The sequence below is a fragment of the Alexandromys fortis genome, unplaced genomic scaffold, assembly GCF_014885135.2.
Source record: "Alexandromys fortis isolate MF-2015 unplaced genomic scaffold, M_Fortis_MF-2015_v1.1 scaffold_152, whole genome shotgun sequence".
Classification (NCBI taxonomy): Eukaryota; Metazoa; Chordata; class Mammalia; order Rodentia; family Cricetidae; genus Alexandromys; species Alexandromys fortis.
The window spans coordinates 3,489,724-3,505,653 of NW_026068045.1; the positions used below are offsets into that span (position 1 = coordinate 3,489,724).

General features: G+C 40.3%; 1 protein-coding gene across 3 annotated transcripts in view; it reads left to right on the top strand.

The window, feature by feature from the left end:
- Gatad2b (GATA zinc finger domain containing 2B) overlaps positions 1–15,930 on the top strand; it is a 66,221-nt gene that overhangs the window by 20,019 nt on the left and 30,272 nt on the right. The window contains exon 1 of one of the 3 annotated variants that reach the window (XM_050118772.1): positions 5,611–5,695. The exons of the other annotated variants lie outside the window; for them this stretch is intronic. The gene's annotated coding sequence lies outside the window, so the exon portion shown is untranslated. Of the gene's footprint in view, positions 1–5,610; positions 5,696–15,930 lie in introns of those variants that run through there. 3 annotated transcript variants of the gene reach the window in all.

Sequence of the window (15,930 nt, forward strand, 5' to 3'; positions counted from 1 at the left end):
TTTTTTTTCACAGATTTTGGGTGTTTTTTTTGTTTTTTTTTTTTTTTGATTTTGTTTTAAGAAGGGTCTGACTATATATCTTTGGCTGGTTTAGAATTCATAGAGATCCACCTGCCTCTGTCTCCTCAGTGCTGGTATTAAAGGCGTGTGTGTCACTATGCCTGGCATGAAATATATGAATGTATAAATGGAACAACATGATTCTTTTGGATTCCTCAAAAGTTAGTATTTCAGTTGCTGTTTGGAATTTGCCTATGAAAATACTTCTATTTTTTTAAGGTTTATTTTAATTTATTATGTATACAGTGTTCTGCCTGAATGTATGTCTGCAATGCAGGCTGAAAGAGGGTACCAGAATGCATTACAAATGGTTGTGAGCCACCATATGGTTGCTGGGAATTGAACTCAGCACCTCTGATAGAGCAGTCAGTGCTCTTAACCTCTGAGCCATCTCTCCAGCCCCCAAAATACTTCTTTTCTTAAGCCTTTGAGTTATTCTCTTTGTTGTCCCTTTTAGTTTTTAATTTGCTTGAGATCAGTGTTTCTCAACCTGTGGATTTTGACCCCTTTGATTGTCTAATATCAGATATCCTGCATATCATATATTTACATTAGGATTCATAACAGTAGCAAAATTGCAGTTATGAAATAGCAATGGAATCATTTTATAGTTGAGGGTGTCATGAACTATATTAAAGGGTCACAGTACTAGGAAGGTTTCGAACCACTGCTTTATATTGTCCCCTTTATTTTACTTCCCTGTTAGAATGTAGCATCTACTTCTTTTGAGAGGTGCTTTTTTAGGTTTAGTTTTTAGATTTTTAAATTTTTCTCCCAAATTATCTTGGCCAATTAGAATTCCCTCCTTCCCTTCCTTTCTTTTTACAGATGAGCAGGATACTTGATACTGACTGAGATCAAGCTTAAAAAGTTTTTGCATAAAAAAGAGTAGGTAACTGGAACTGTATGGATAAAGAAAGGGAGGATCAGAATACTGCCACTGTCTTGAATTTCAAGGGTAAAACATTAAGAAATGTTTAGTGACATATAGCCCTGCTTTTTAGATTCCTCAGTTCTATACCTCATTGCTGTCGGTCTCTGCTTATCAAAATATTAATTTCTTTTTGGGAGACTGGAGTCTCTCATAGTTCTGATTGTCCTGGAACTCACTATGCGGACCAGGCTGGCTTTGTATTATTCACAGAGATTCTCTTGCATCCTCCCAGATTAAAGATGTGCACTACAGTGCCTAACTTAAATTTTGTTAAAACAGTCCCCAATGTACAATGTATATACAGGAAAAAATTACTTAGCTAGAGATACAGAATATTACCTCTACCCAGAAATCTTTTTTAAAATTATGTTTATTCGTTTATTTTGTGCATAACATGCATGTGCCATGTTATGCTTGTGGAGGTTAGAAGACAATTTGTGAGAATGAATTCTCTCCTCTGGAATTGAACTTGGGTCATCATGCTTGGCAGCAAGTGCATTGATCAGCTGAGCTATCTCACTCAACCCAGAAATCTTTGTCCCCTTTCTTGTCATCTATCTCCAGAAGGGAACTACTGCTTTAGTTTGGTGTGGTGTGTAAATACCACGTGCTAACCATTTGTAGAATGCCTCCTCTGGGTAGTATTCATGTTCATTTGCAAGGTTGAGATTGTTGGACAAAATCAAATCTTGAGAGCAGAATGATATCAGTGTTGTTTGCTAGAGTGATTCTCATCTGGGAGGAGTTTCTCTTTCAGTAGATATTTGGTATTGTATGGGAGAAAGGGACCTTTTTGTTCTTCATGCTAGAATTGTTGGTGCTGTTGTCATCTGGTGTCTAGAGGCCAGAGGTGCTGCTTAACAGAGTACCTAGGACATTCTTCTACAACAAAGAACTCTGCTTCTTAAAGTTACTAGGACTGAGGTTTAAAACCTGTTCTGATCGGCTAGAACACATTGTATTATAGCAATAATTGGTACATTAAATTATTGAAAACCCAGTCTTGGAATTTTTTGTGGGAACTCTTCACCAAAAAATCTGTTTGTATGATCCCAGTCAGGAGGTTGAGACAAAAGGACTGAGAATTTCAGGCCAAATTTGGGACACAAAATGAAAGCCTGCTCAGCAAAACAAAGCAACTCTTCGAAAGAAACAAAATCTGTGTTTGAGCAGCTCTTACCAGTAAACGCTTAAAAAAAAAAAGAAAATTATTTATTATGTATATAATACTTTGCCTGCATGTATGCCTGTACCCCCAAAGAGAGCACCAGATCTCATAGATGGTTGTGAGTCACCATGTGGTTGCTGGGAATTGAACTCAGGTCCTCTGGAAGAGCAACCAGTGCTCTTAACCTCTGACCCATCTCTCCAGCCCCAGTAAACTCCTTGTTTGTTTATTTTGTTTTGAGACAATTTCACTCTGCAGCTCAGGCTGGTCTGGAATTCATTGTAGCCCAGGATGGCCTTAAACTTGTAGCAAGCCCTCTGCTTCAGTCTCTAGTGCTGGAATAGTAAGTGTTTTGAGTCATCGTGCCATGCCTAGCCATGATTATATTTTTTCCTTCATTATAATAAAGACAGTTCCAACCAGGCAGTGGTGGCACACACCTTTAATCCCAGCATTTGGGAGGGAGAGCTAGGCGGATCCAGTTTGGTCTACAAAGAGAGTTCCAGAAGAGTCAGAAATCCTGTCTTGAAAAACCAGAGAGAAAAGAGAGAGAGAAAGAGAGTAAGTTCTTGCAAAGCTGCTCAGTAAAAGGATAAAATATGTCTAATCTTGGGACAGCCAAAAATTCTTTCTTGTAATGCTCCTGGAGAGGAACAATTAATCAAAAAAATATTTATTTTTATGTAAGGAGCTGCATGTATGTATGTGCACCATTTGTACATTGAGGAGTATCTGCATCATTTAAAATTTGTGTCTGTGTGTATGTATGTATGACTATGTAGCTGCATGTCAGCCATAGCTTGCTTGTGGTGGGAGGCCAGGGGACAGTTTTTAGGAGTCTATTCTCTTCTTCCAACATGTGAGTTCCAGAGATCAAAATCTGATCATTAAGCCTGGTGGTAAATGCCTTTTACACTTACTTAGCCATCTTTCTGGCCCTAGTCTCTCCACTTCTGCCTTAAAATTTTTTGATCACTTACAAGTTTATTGTTGTAAATAGAAATGTATTAATAGAGTTTGTCCTTGGACTCCCAATTAGGATCCTGCTTTGATCCAAAGTCCTTTTATTACTGTATTTAATTTTTGAATTTTTAAAAATTTATTTTTATCTTATGCGCACTGGTGTTTTGCCTTCATGTGTCTGTGTGAGGATGCCAGATTACCTGGAACTGGAGTCACAGACAGTTGTGAGCTAGGAATTGAACTCGGGTCCTCTGAGTTATGGGTGGTTGTGAACCCATGTGGGTTCTGCAAGAGCAGCAAGTATTTTTTTTAAATCATTGAGCTATTTCCTTAGACCCTCCCTATATTTAAATTAAAAAATTTGAATTATTCATTTTTGTTGTTGTTTATTTTTTGTTTTTTTGGTTTTTCAAGACAGGATTTCTCTGTAGCTTTGGAGCCTGTCCTGGAACTGTCTCTTGTAGACCAGGCTAGCCTCGAACTCACAAGATCCACCTGTCTCTGCCTCCTCTGAGTGCTAGGATTAAAGGCGTGCACCACCACCACCACCCGGCAGTTTTTAAGACAGAATCTTAGTGTGACACCCCAGCTAACTTGGCACTTGCTCTGTAGTCCAGGCTGGCCTTGAACTCACAGGGATCTGCCTGCCTTTACCTGATTGATATTAAAGGTATATACTACTACACCTGTCCAAAAAGAAAAAAATAAACCTAACAACCTTTTTAAAATTTTAATTAAAAATTTTTAATTTTAAATATTAAGGGGCCGGAGAAATGGCTCAGTGATTATGAGCACTGTCTGCTTTTCCAGAAGACCCAGCACCCATATGACAGCTAAGCCATCTTTAGCCGGGTGGAGGTGCCCCATACCATTAATCCCAGCACTTGGGAGCCAGAGGCAGGTATACCTGTGATTTCAAGGCCAGTCTGGTCTACAGGGTATCAGACACCCTCTTCTGGCTTTTGTGGGCATTAAATGCAAGTGGCACACAGACATACATATAAGAAAAACACCCATTTACCTAAAATAAAAATATTTTATTTATATCACTATTATTATTTAATTATTATTTTGGTGTTTTGAGACAAAGTCTCATTATGTAGTTCTGACTATTCTGGAACTCAGTATATAGACCAGGTTGGCTTCAAACTTAGAGATCCTCTTCCTCTTATGTGATGGGATTAGAGGCATGCTGCAACCCCACACCCAACCAAAAATAAACACATTTTATTTTAACTAATTTATTTTCTGTGCATTGGTGTTTTGCCTGTGTGTATGGCTGTGTGAGGTTGTCAGATCTTGGAGTAACAGACTGTTGTGAGCTGCTATGTGGATGATGAACCCCAGTCCTCTAGAAGAACAGCCAGGACTCCAAGCCATTTCCAGCCCTGAAAATGAATTTTAAAAATCTAATTTAAGTGTCTTCTTCCAGGGACTAGAGTGATGGCTCAGTGGTGAAGAGCATGAACACAGATGTTTGGGTTGAGTTGGGCTTGGGGGGGGCGTGTTTGGATTTATTTTTAATTGTGTGTATGTCTGTGTCTGAATGTGCGCATGAGTGCTGGTGCCCATGGAGGCTAGAGGTGTTGGATCCCTATGGAGCTGGCTGGGAACTAGACTTAGGTCTTCTTGTAAGAGCAGCAAGTAGTCTTGACTGCTGAGCCATCTCTCTGGTCCTTAAGGGAGAGGGGGGAGGAGAGAGAGAGAGAATGTGTGAGTGTTTGTATGCGCACACCTGCTACAACGTGCATGGACATCTGACAACTTGCAGGAGTCTGTGCTCTCCTTTTAGCATATGGGTTTGAATGATAAAACTCAGGTTATCAGGTTTGGTGGCAAGAACCTTTACTCACTGAGCCATCTCATTGGAGATAAGTCTTGCTGTGAAGGTCTGATTGGTCTGGAATGTTCTTTGTAGATCAATTGGATTGGAACGTATAACAATCCTTATCTCTGTCAATTGCTACGATTATGGATATTCATCATCCTATCCAGCCAAGGGTTAAATTGTATTGTTAGATAAATGCAAGCATTTGTGACTTGCCTAAAATAGAACTCGATGCCTTTACAAAGATAGAGGATGGGAAATAGAGAATGAAACCAAGTCATTAGTCAAGATTAAGAAATTAGGTGTTCGGCCTGGCGGTGGTGGCGCACACCTTTAATCCCAGCACTCCGGAGGTAGAGGCAGGCGGATCTCTGTGAGTTCGAGGCCAGCCTATTGTACAAGAGCTAGTTCCAGGACAGGAACCAAAAGCTATGGAGAAACCCTGTCTCAAAAAATCAAAAAAAAAAAGAAAAAGAAAGAAAGAGAGAAATTAGGTGTTTATACTCCTGGTCACCCAGAACCAATAGTATGCAAGGATAAAACTAGATCAGAAATTTAGTACTACCCCATCTTGTGGACTCTGAACTGATAAGATTAATTACAATTTTATAGATGTTAATTAATGCTGTAGGTGATCATTATGTTTCTGTTTTCTAGGGGTATACAGTGAATTCCTCAGTTCTTTTGGGAAAGAAAACACCCTCACAGAAATGTCTATTAAATGAAAGATGAAGTATACCTGGTATAATCTCTTTATTCCTATATAGTGATGAATTCATTGAGTAGAATATGGCCAACTATTTCTAAAAAGTTATTTTATGTATATGGGTGTTTTGCCTGCATTATGCCTGTGTACCACTTTCATGCTTGGTGTCCTCAGAGGCCAGAAAAGGGCATTGATTGAAGTCCCTGGAACTAGACTTACAGATGGTTGTGAGTCACCATGTGGGTGCTTGGAACTGAACTTGGGTCCCCTAGAAGAGCAACCAATGCTCTTAAACTTCTGAGCCATCTTGTTAGACCTGTAAATCCTTTTGTTGTTGTTTCCAGTCAGGGTTCCTTTTAACTCAGACTGTCCTCGAGCTAACTATGTAGAAGGATGACCCCCCACTTACTCTAGGTCCTGAAATTACGGGTGTGTCCAGTTTTACGTGGTGCTAGGGATTGAACCAGGACCAGGTAGATACCCTGCCTACTGAGCTCTAGCCTCAGCTGCGTGTTTAAGGCTTATTGAGTGAGCACATTAAGGGAGACTCCTTTTAAGAAAATGCTACTGTTTGTTTACTTAAGTACTCAGAACGCTGGAGTTAGAACCAGGGCCTGGCTTGCGTCCTAGTAAGTGACTCTGTCAATAAGCCTTACCTCTCAGTCTTACTATTGGGGAGGAATAAAGAGTTTTGTGAGACATTCTCATATAGGTCTTGATTTGCATTTTGTTTGTTTTTTTTGAGACAGGGTTTCTCTGTGTAACAGTCCTGACTGTCCTAGAATTCAATTTGTAAACTAGGCTGGCCGGGCGATGGTGGCGTGCGCCTTTAATCCAAGCACTTGGGAGGCAGAGGCAGGCGGATCTCTGTGAGTTCGAGACCAGCCTGGTCTACAAGAGCTAGTTCCAGGACAGGCTCCAAAGCCACAGAGAAACCCTGTCTCGAAAAACCAAAAATAAATAAATAAACAAACAAACTAGGCTGGCCTCAAACTCACTGAGATCCACCTGCCTCTGCCCCCTAAGTGCTGGTATTAAAGGCGTGCACCCCGCACCGACCAGCCTTGTAATTTTATTTTGATTTTCACATAATCAAATGAAACAGACTCTTCATATTAAAATATTGATGGTATGTTATCAACAGAAGAGCACTTACACCCCTTGTAGTTGTTTATAAAAGTTTTAGTTCCTGGGTAGACAGAGATCTTAAAACATTTAACACCCTTAGTTAAGAGATCAGTGTGGTGGCCTTTAATCTCTGCTGTCTTGGTTAGGGGGAGATAGGGTTTCTTGTAGATAAGACTAGCCTCTAACTCACTATATAGGGGCCTTGATTTTTTTTTAAGCTCTTCACATGTGTACTTCACATTTAGGTTTTTAAAAATAGCTGTTACAGAACTACACCCCTGTTCTGCATAAACTATTTTGATTTTTTTTTATACGTGTGTGTGTGGCATCTGAGTGTATGTTTGCGCCATGTATATGCATACAGTAGCCCTCAGAGGTCAGAAGGAATGTTGGATCCTCTGGAACCAGAATTACAAATGGTTGCGAACCACCATGTAGGTGCTAGTAACCAAACCTGGGTCCCTGCAAGAGCAGTAAGTACTCTTACTGTTGAGCCATTGATAAACTTTTTTTTTCTTGTGCATTGGTGTTTAGCCTGCACGAGGGTGTCAGGTACCCTGTAACTGGAGTTACCGACAACTGTGAACTGCCTTTGTGGGTGTTGGGAATTGAACCTGGGTCCTCTACAAGAACAGCCAGTGCTCTTAATTGCTGAGCCATCTCTTCAGCCTCATCATGAACCATTTTCAAAGCATGTGCCTGGGGTACTGGAGAGATGGTTCGGTGGTTACGTGCTCTTACTATTCTACAGAGGGCCCTATTTTGGTTACCAGCACCCACATTAGGCAGCTCAAAGTGACCTGTAACTGCATCTTCAGGGTAATCCATACCTTCTAAAAAGTGTTCACAGAACTGAAGGTACATTTAACATGTAAAAGACTTTGGGTTTTCAATCCGCAACAGCAGCAGCACCCCTCCCTGACACACACACACACACAAAAAAAAAAAAAAAAAAAAAAAAAAGAGGAATGAGGGTATAGCTCATTGGCAGGGTACTTGTCTAGCACTTATGACATTTATGTCACATCAGTCTGCTAAATGTAAAACTCCAAACTCAGTGTGGCTGTGCATATACTATTACACATAGTGCTGTAAAACTTTGCTGTGGTAGGTGTTAGATCGGCCTTCAGTTGTCACAAATGGTGTGAATTGATAGGGCTATGTCAGCAATTACCTGTAGGACAGCTTTAGAGAAAAAAAATTTGAAACTGGGTGTGGTGGCTAAACACCTGTAGTTCTAGCATTCAGGATGATGCTAAAGCTGGCAGTTCAAGGCCAGTTTGGGCTCCAGTGTGATGTCTTTTTTTTTTCTTTTTTTTTTTTTTAATGTTTGAGCTGGATGTGGTGGCATGTGTGGTTAATCCTAGCACTGGAAAGCAGAGACTGGCTAATCTTGGTGGTTTTTTTTTTTTTTTTCTTTTTTAATCTTGGCGTTTGAGACCATCCTGGTTTACATAGTGAGTTCCAGGATATCCAGAGCTACATAGTGAAACCCTATCTCAAACAAAGTTTGACCATGTCTGCTGCTTTATCAGTACCTGTCCTACACACGGCACTTTGAGTAAGGGTGGAGAAAATTAGCTTGAGTCTGACTTGAAGGCACACTCCTGTAATTCAGTATTTACAAAGATTGAGTTTGACGGTTTGTAGTGGGGTGGTGGTGGTAAGGGGGGCTTAAATAAGGAGGTTAATAGTGTGTGTTTGTTTTGTAGTATTTGGGGGGTCATACTTTGGTATTGATTTTGTGGGTTGTTTTGTTTGTTTTTTTGGTTTTGTTTTTTGTAGCCTTGGATATTGACTTTGGAAACTAAACAGTTAAAGCATCATGATTTCAGAGGAAACTAGCTCCCATGAATGAAGGCAAACTTTGGCAGTAGGCCAGAATAATGGGGAGGGGGTAGTTAGGGTGGGAAAAATAACTGACTTTTCTACCACAAACGACTTCTTAAAATTAAGAGAAAACCCCATGTCCTGAGGTTATAAACCGGCTACAACTGGCTCCCCCCGCTAGGCATCATGGGTAAAAGTAAGCATCCCTCCATTTCTTTTGTTTAATATAACAGTACGCCTTGTGATTGTCAGAGCATTGTACCGGATTGGAGACCAGGTTTGTGCAGGTCTCGTAGGGGCTGCTTTGCATGGGGCCACCTCTGAGAGCTTCTCTTATTGTAGGAAAGACACAATAGGAAAGAGAATGACGGACCCCACACACTCCAGGAGGGGAAGGAAACGTGCAGTCTAAATCCATCTTTCCTTTTCTTCCTTTTATGTTTATTTATCCCTTTTTTGTCTTCAGTTTTCTTGGCAGCTAAGGGAGAGAGTAGAGATTATATAAGTACCTTAACTGTCCACCCCCACCACACCTTTTTCTTTATCTAAAAGTAGAAGCTCAGTTGTTTTGAGTTTTTCACAACAGTTTCCTCACTGTGTGGTTTCTGGTAGAATTGAAGTAATAAAACACTGTTGCTTTTTAAAATCTGTTACGGAATAATTTTTTCTTATACAAATATCTTTTCTGTTTGGATCCCCTTCCCTTCTGCCTTATCCGTTTGCTTGTAATGGTAAGGGTTTTGGCTCCAGTACAGAGGATGATGCCATAAGCAGAATGATGTTAAGGTTCATTTTCTCTGGAGTCTCTTGCCTCCCTCCTTAACCTCTTTCCTTCTCCTCCCCCCTCCCTTCCCCCTTCATTTTAAAAAATGTCTTTTGTCTGCAGCAGGATGGTTCTAGCTCCCCTTACCCTGCTACTCCCCCTTACATGTTAACTCCAACCCTGCTCTGTGAATGGAATCAACCAGCTGACTGAGTGCTGGCATCATGCCAGGGGCTTGTGAGAAGAAATGAGAATGTGCGCGCTCTCGTGTGTGTAAGCATATACAGAACACAAAGGGAAGGCCTGCAGTCTAGGAAATCACAGACTCTTATATAAGGAAGTCTACGTCATCTCTGCTTGCTTGTGCTGTGGGCAAAGAGATGAAGGAGGCTTAGAGCATAGAAGGATATCTTTTTGACACACATGCACACATATTTTTCTTTGCTGTCTTAAAACAGCAGGTATTTGTGTTGGAGCAAATGAGAATGCACTGCTGTGTACAGATAGTAGCAACCATATACATGGGGGCAGTAATAACTTTAAGGTGAGTCAGGGCTGGGCAGTGGTGGTGGACGCTTTTAATCCCAGCACTCAGGAAGGCAGAGACAGGAGGATCTCTGAGTTCAAAGCCACCAGCTTGGTCTATAAAGCAAGTTCTAGGACAGCCAGAGCTGTTACACAGAGAAACTCTGTCTTGAAAAACTAAACTAAAAACCAAAGGAAAAGGGAGAAGTGTGAGGCAGTTTTTTCTGGATCTTTTTCTGCTTTCATTCAGAGTGTTTTTACTTGAGAAGGGCATAACTAGAAGAGAAATTAGCATTAGAGATTGAACAGGTATAATTTGTTCAGATACTTTTGAGGAATTGGTACTGTTTCTAAAAGAATTCCATAGGTTTCTGGAGGAGTGGGTGAAAGGGGTTGCACATAACCAAGAAGTAAAAAAGCCAGATAATAAAGCCATTAATATCTCTAATGTATTCTTTTGAATTTTTAAAAAAAATTTGATTTTAATATGGTGTTTCTGCTATCTGCTGTAGGATTCTATACGAGGAAATACACTGTGTAGAAGTAAGGATAAGTTTGAAATTGTACTAAGCATCTAAACACTTAAGTGTTCCAACTTTGAAATTCATTTGAAGTGATTGTATCTTTCACTGATCTACATTCATTTAAAAATTATAGTTCTGTCATTTAATTCACTGTTCTTTTGCTTACATTCTGTGTATTTGCTTCCTAGATGTGGTATGTATGAAGTAGCTTTGTTTTGGAAATGAGAAAGTATGTTAGCCAAAAGGTTACACTATTACAGCTGGTTTTTCTGTGAGTTTATGATTGTTCCTATCTGATTTTTCAGAATAATGGTACTGATGTACAAGGATTGAGAGACCTTTTAGAGTGGGAAGAAATTTAAACTGATATATCATATAATAAGGGTTTATTAGATTTCTGTGGAGTGCCTTAATTGAGTGGGCACTCTTGTATCTTTTTTTTTAAAAAGTGCACTTTTTTCCCCTTTGAGTCAAGGTCTCATCACTCTATAGCCTAGGCTAACCTCAAAATCACTATGTTTCCCACACTGGACTTGAACTTGTGCTCCTTTTGCTTCTGTCTTTCAAGTATTGGGATTACAGGTACTTACTACTGGGTCTGGTTTTACAAATCTCTGTTCTTGCACAGATTTAAATTACTGTCTTTGGTGTCTTAAGTTTTGACATAGACTTCTTTTGTTAGTAATATGAAGTTGTAGGTATTGTGAAGTTGTGCTTTTTAGTACCTAACCCATTTTTGTAACATGAAGGGCCTGCTTGTTTTGTGTTTTCTGTCCTCCTACCAGATCACCCAGCTGTTTAGCCCAAAAGAAAATCGCACATAGATTTCTATAAGTTATAAAGCTGATTGGCCCATTAGCTCTAGCCTCTTACTGGCAAACTCTCACATCTTGATTAACCCATTTTTCTGATCTATGTTAGCCATGTGGCTCAGTACCTTTTTCAGTGGAGCAGGTCACATCCTGCTGCTTCAGTGGTCTAGGCAGGAATGGGAGGAATCAACTTCCTCCTTCCCAGAATTCTCCTGCTCTCATTACATCATTTCTACTTCCTGTCTGGTTTTCCCACCTATATTTCCTGCCTTTATTTATAACATGATTGACAGATTACAGACAATTCTCCCGCACCACATTTTGTTTTCTGTTAGTTGGAGATCAAACAGGGCTTTGTGCATGGTAGGTAAGAACTCTACCAGAGTTACATGCCTAGTCTGAGGTTAAACTTTTAGGATTTTAGCACAGGACTGACTAGAAGGGCTGCCTGCTCATTCCCTAAGCTGTCCAGTTAGTTTTACTCGCACCCTAATTTGCTAGAGCTCAGTCTTCCAAGTTCCATCCTCGCATGTGTGTGGAGGTCAGAAGATAACTCAGAGAACTTAGTTTTCTCTTCGGGTCCCTGGGGACCAAACTCAGGTCTTTAGTCAGGACAGCAAGCATGTTTATCCACTGAGCCGTCTCTTTGGCTTGTAGATAGCCACTTTTTTTTTTCTCTCCCTCCCTTCTTTTTTGATTAAGCTTCTCGGTTTGGTATCAGGCTAATGCTGGCTTAAAAGAATGGCTTCTTGGGGCCTGGAGAGATGGCTCAGAGGTTAAGAGCATTGCCTGCTCTTCCAAAGGTCCTGAGTTCAATTCCCAGCAACCACATGGTGGCTCACAACCATCTGTAATGAGGTCTGGTGCCCTCTTCTGGCCTGCAGGCATACACACAGATAGAATATTGTATACATAACAAATAAATAAATATTAAAAATAAAGAATGGCTTCTTTTCTATTTGATGGAACAGTTTGAGAATTACTAGTGTTGACTCTTCTTTATAGGTCTAGTAGATGCCCAGCCTGGTGGCAAATCTTTAATCCCAGCATTCAGAAGGCAGAGGCAGGCAGAATCTCTGACTTTGAGGTGAGCCTGGTCTACAAAGTAAGTTCCAGGCCAGCCAGGGCTACACAGAGAAACCCTGTCTTGAAAAACCAAGCCAAACAAAATTTCTGTTTGATTCTTTTTCTGACTTGCTATATTATTTTAGCTATAGCCTACAAACTGAATCTATTTGTGGGCTTCCTGGTGCTGGGAATTGATTCTAGGGTCCTTTGTATACCAGGCGCACAAGTACAGAGCCATGTCTCTAGCCTGGAGTGTGGAGGTGTTCCTTGATGTTTACCTTTTTTTTTTAGATTTATTTTACTATATGTGTATGAATGTTTTGCCTGAATGCATGTATATGTACCAGGATCCCCTGGAACTGGGCTTAAGGGATGGTTGTAAACCACCATGTGGATGCTGAGAATTGAACTGGGATCCTCTGCAAGAGCAGCCACTGCTCTTAACTGATGATCCATCTTTCCAACTGTCACTGCTTCTACACACACCTTTAAGGTAGATCTCATGTGGTCTTTAACTCCTGATAATCCTGCTTATACCTCCAAGATGTTTAGACAAAAAAAAATATGTGTGTATGCTTGTTGTAATGTTTTAAATGTTTGCTATTTTAGATTTATTTTTATGTATATGAGTGTTTTGCCTCCATGTTTGTATTTGCACCACATTTGTGCCTGATGCCTGTGGAGGTCAGAAGAGGATGCCAGATTTCATGGAACTAGAGTTTAAGACAGATAGATGGAAACCACCATGTAGATGGGAACCAAACCTGGGTCCTCTTCAAGAGCAGCAAGTGCTCTTAACCACTGAACCATCTCTCCAGCCCCCTTTATTATTGCTTTTGTGTGTTTGTGTATGGTATGTTTATGTGTATGAACGATGGCATTGGTGTGGAGGTCAGAGGACAACTTTGTAGACTGACTTCTTTCCTTTTTCTTTTTCTTTCTTTTTTCTTCTTCTTTTTTTTTGGATAGATTCTGAGGATTGAATAAAGGTCATCAGGCTTGTGTATCCCTGTGTCTGGAATGGAGCTTAAGAATTTGTATACCCCAAAAGTTTGGGAAGGTGGTGGAAAGGGTGGGGTGGCACAGATTCCCCCACTACCGGTAGTAGGAGTTCACGTTCCAGGGCTTGTTAGTCTGTGCATATGTGTGTGGGTGTGTGTGAGAGAGAACGAGAGTGAGAGAGCGCAGAAGTTGTTCTGCAGAACAGGCACTTGAGGTAAGTGGAATTGTAGAACTGGGAGAATTTTTCCAAAGGTATATTCACATAGGAACCATATTTTTTCCCTTAGATTTTATTGAGTTTTAGTGGGGAGTTTTCGTGTTTTTTTTTTCTTTTATTTTGTTGTTGTTTAGTATTGAAGTAGAGGAGTGGTATACATGTGGAAGTCATAGGACAGCATTCTGAAATTTTTCCTACCATGTGAGCCCTGGGAAGCACCAAGCTAGTCCCAAAAACCTTTTACCCACTGAACCATCTTGTTGGCTCAGGAAGTTAATTATAATATTGGCAGTGAGCAACAGTATTATTAAAAAATTGGGAGAATACACATTTTTATTGTTTTTTATTTTATTTTTTTTTCAAGACAGGGTTTCTCTGTAGCTTTTGAGCCTGTTCTGGAACTTGCTCTTTAGACCAGGCTGGCCTTGAACTCACAGAGATCCACCTGTCTATGCCTCCTGAGTGCTAGGATTAAAGGCGTGCACCACTGGCTAGAATACACATTTTATTAGGATTATGTTTTATCAGGTGGTGTTTATGTGGAAGCACAGTAAGGGGTGGTAGGGGCCAAGGGTGGTAGTATATGCCACCCTGTAGGAGTGACGCTGCCTACAGAAGACTGAGATAGACAAGTTTGATTAGCAGAGTAAAATGGAGCCTAGGCAATAAGTTATAATGAAACTATTAAAAACTTTGAAAGAGGGCCTAGAGTGGGGCGGGAGAAAAAAATTTAAACAAAAATATCTCAAGAGAAGTCTTAGTTTTATTAAATTGAAACAGCAAGGAAAGTCACTGAGAATCTATTCTGTCCTTGTGGTCTTGAAGTTCTTTCTGGTAGTACTCTGAATTATTTTCTCCCTTAAGTCATAGTCACAAAAGCCATTTCGGAGACTGGAGAGACCGCTCGGCGGTTAAGAGCATGTACTGCTCTTCCAGAGGGCTTGAGTTCACTTCCTAGCACCCACACAAGTGTCTTACAGCCTCCTGTAGCTCCAGCTTAAGGGTATCTGACGTCCTCTTGTGGCTTCCATGGGCACCTGCATTCATGTACACATACCCCCACATAGACACAGGCATATATGTGCATGTAATTAAAAATAAAAACCGTCTGTGGGCTCTTAATACCTTGGTCTTAGTTGCCCCAAATCTGAGTGTTTGATCCAAACTCAGTTCAACCAAATACATTTAGTGGGGGGAAATAAAAGAGGGGTTGGGGTGGAGAGTAGGGTTTTTATGAAAAAGGAACCATTATTTTCTGTGTGCTTCAGTTTAAATAGGACCATTGATAACTAGTCTGATTGATTCTAAAACAGCTTCTTATATGTCTACTTAATTTTGGAGAAGTACTGTTTGTCTCAGGAGAGAGTTAATTAAATTGTACTTCTCTTTAGAATTAGCACTTAGGGTTGATACCTTATAGCTCTGGTGATATTTGTAGCAGTCTGCCAATATCTTCCATACTTTCTTTTTAATAATTTATTTTTATTTTATGTGCATTGGTGTTTATGTTTGTGTGAGGAGGTTGGGTCCCCAAAACTGGAATTGCAGACAGTTGTAAGCTGCCATGTGGGTGCTAGGAGTTGAGCCAGGGCCCTCTGGAAGAGTAATCGTGAGCCATCTCTCCAGCCCCTATCTTCCATACTTGTGCCAGGTTATTATTATTATTATTATTATTATTATTATTATTATTATTATTATTATTATTATTATTATTATTGTTTTAGATTTGCCAAATCTCTTTTTCCTTCCTTTTCTCCCTTCTATTGTGCCAAGGATCAAAACCAAGGTACCAGATGTATATGTACAACATCACTGAACTACAGTCTCCGCCTACCAAGTTTATTTTTACCTTGGTTATTATCTGTCTTAGTCACTGTTCTGTTGCTGTGAAGAGACACCATGACCACAGCAGCTTATAAAGGAAAGCATTTAATTTGTGCTGGCTTATAGTTCAGAGGGTGAGTCCATTGTCAAAAGGGCAGGGCAGGGAGCATAGGCAGACGTGGTGCTGGAGAAGTAGCCGGACATTTCTACATCCAGATCTGCAAGCTGCAGGAAGAGAGTCCGCTGGGCTTAGCTTGGTCTTCTGAAATCTCAATGCCAACCCATTGACACTCTTCTTCCAACAAGGACACACCTCCTGATCCTTTCAAACAGTCTCATTTCTTGGTGACCAAGTATTCAAATCTGTGAGCCTATGGGGCCATTCTTAATTCAGATCACCAAAATATCATTGCCAAGTAATAGTATTGTGTTGTGTTTTTGATGTTTTTGAGATACGACTTGTTCTGGAACTTACTTAAGTAATCTTAGGCAGGTCAAGAACTTAACAGAAATCCTCTTGCCTTACCTGCCCCAGTGCAGGGTTTACAGGCATGAGCTACCATGCCCAGCTCCTTGCC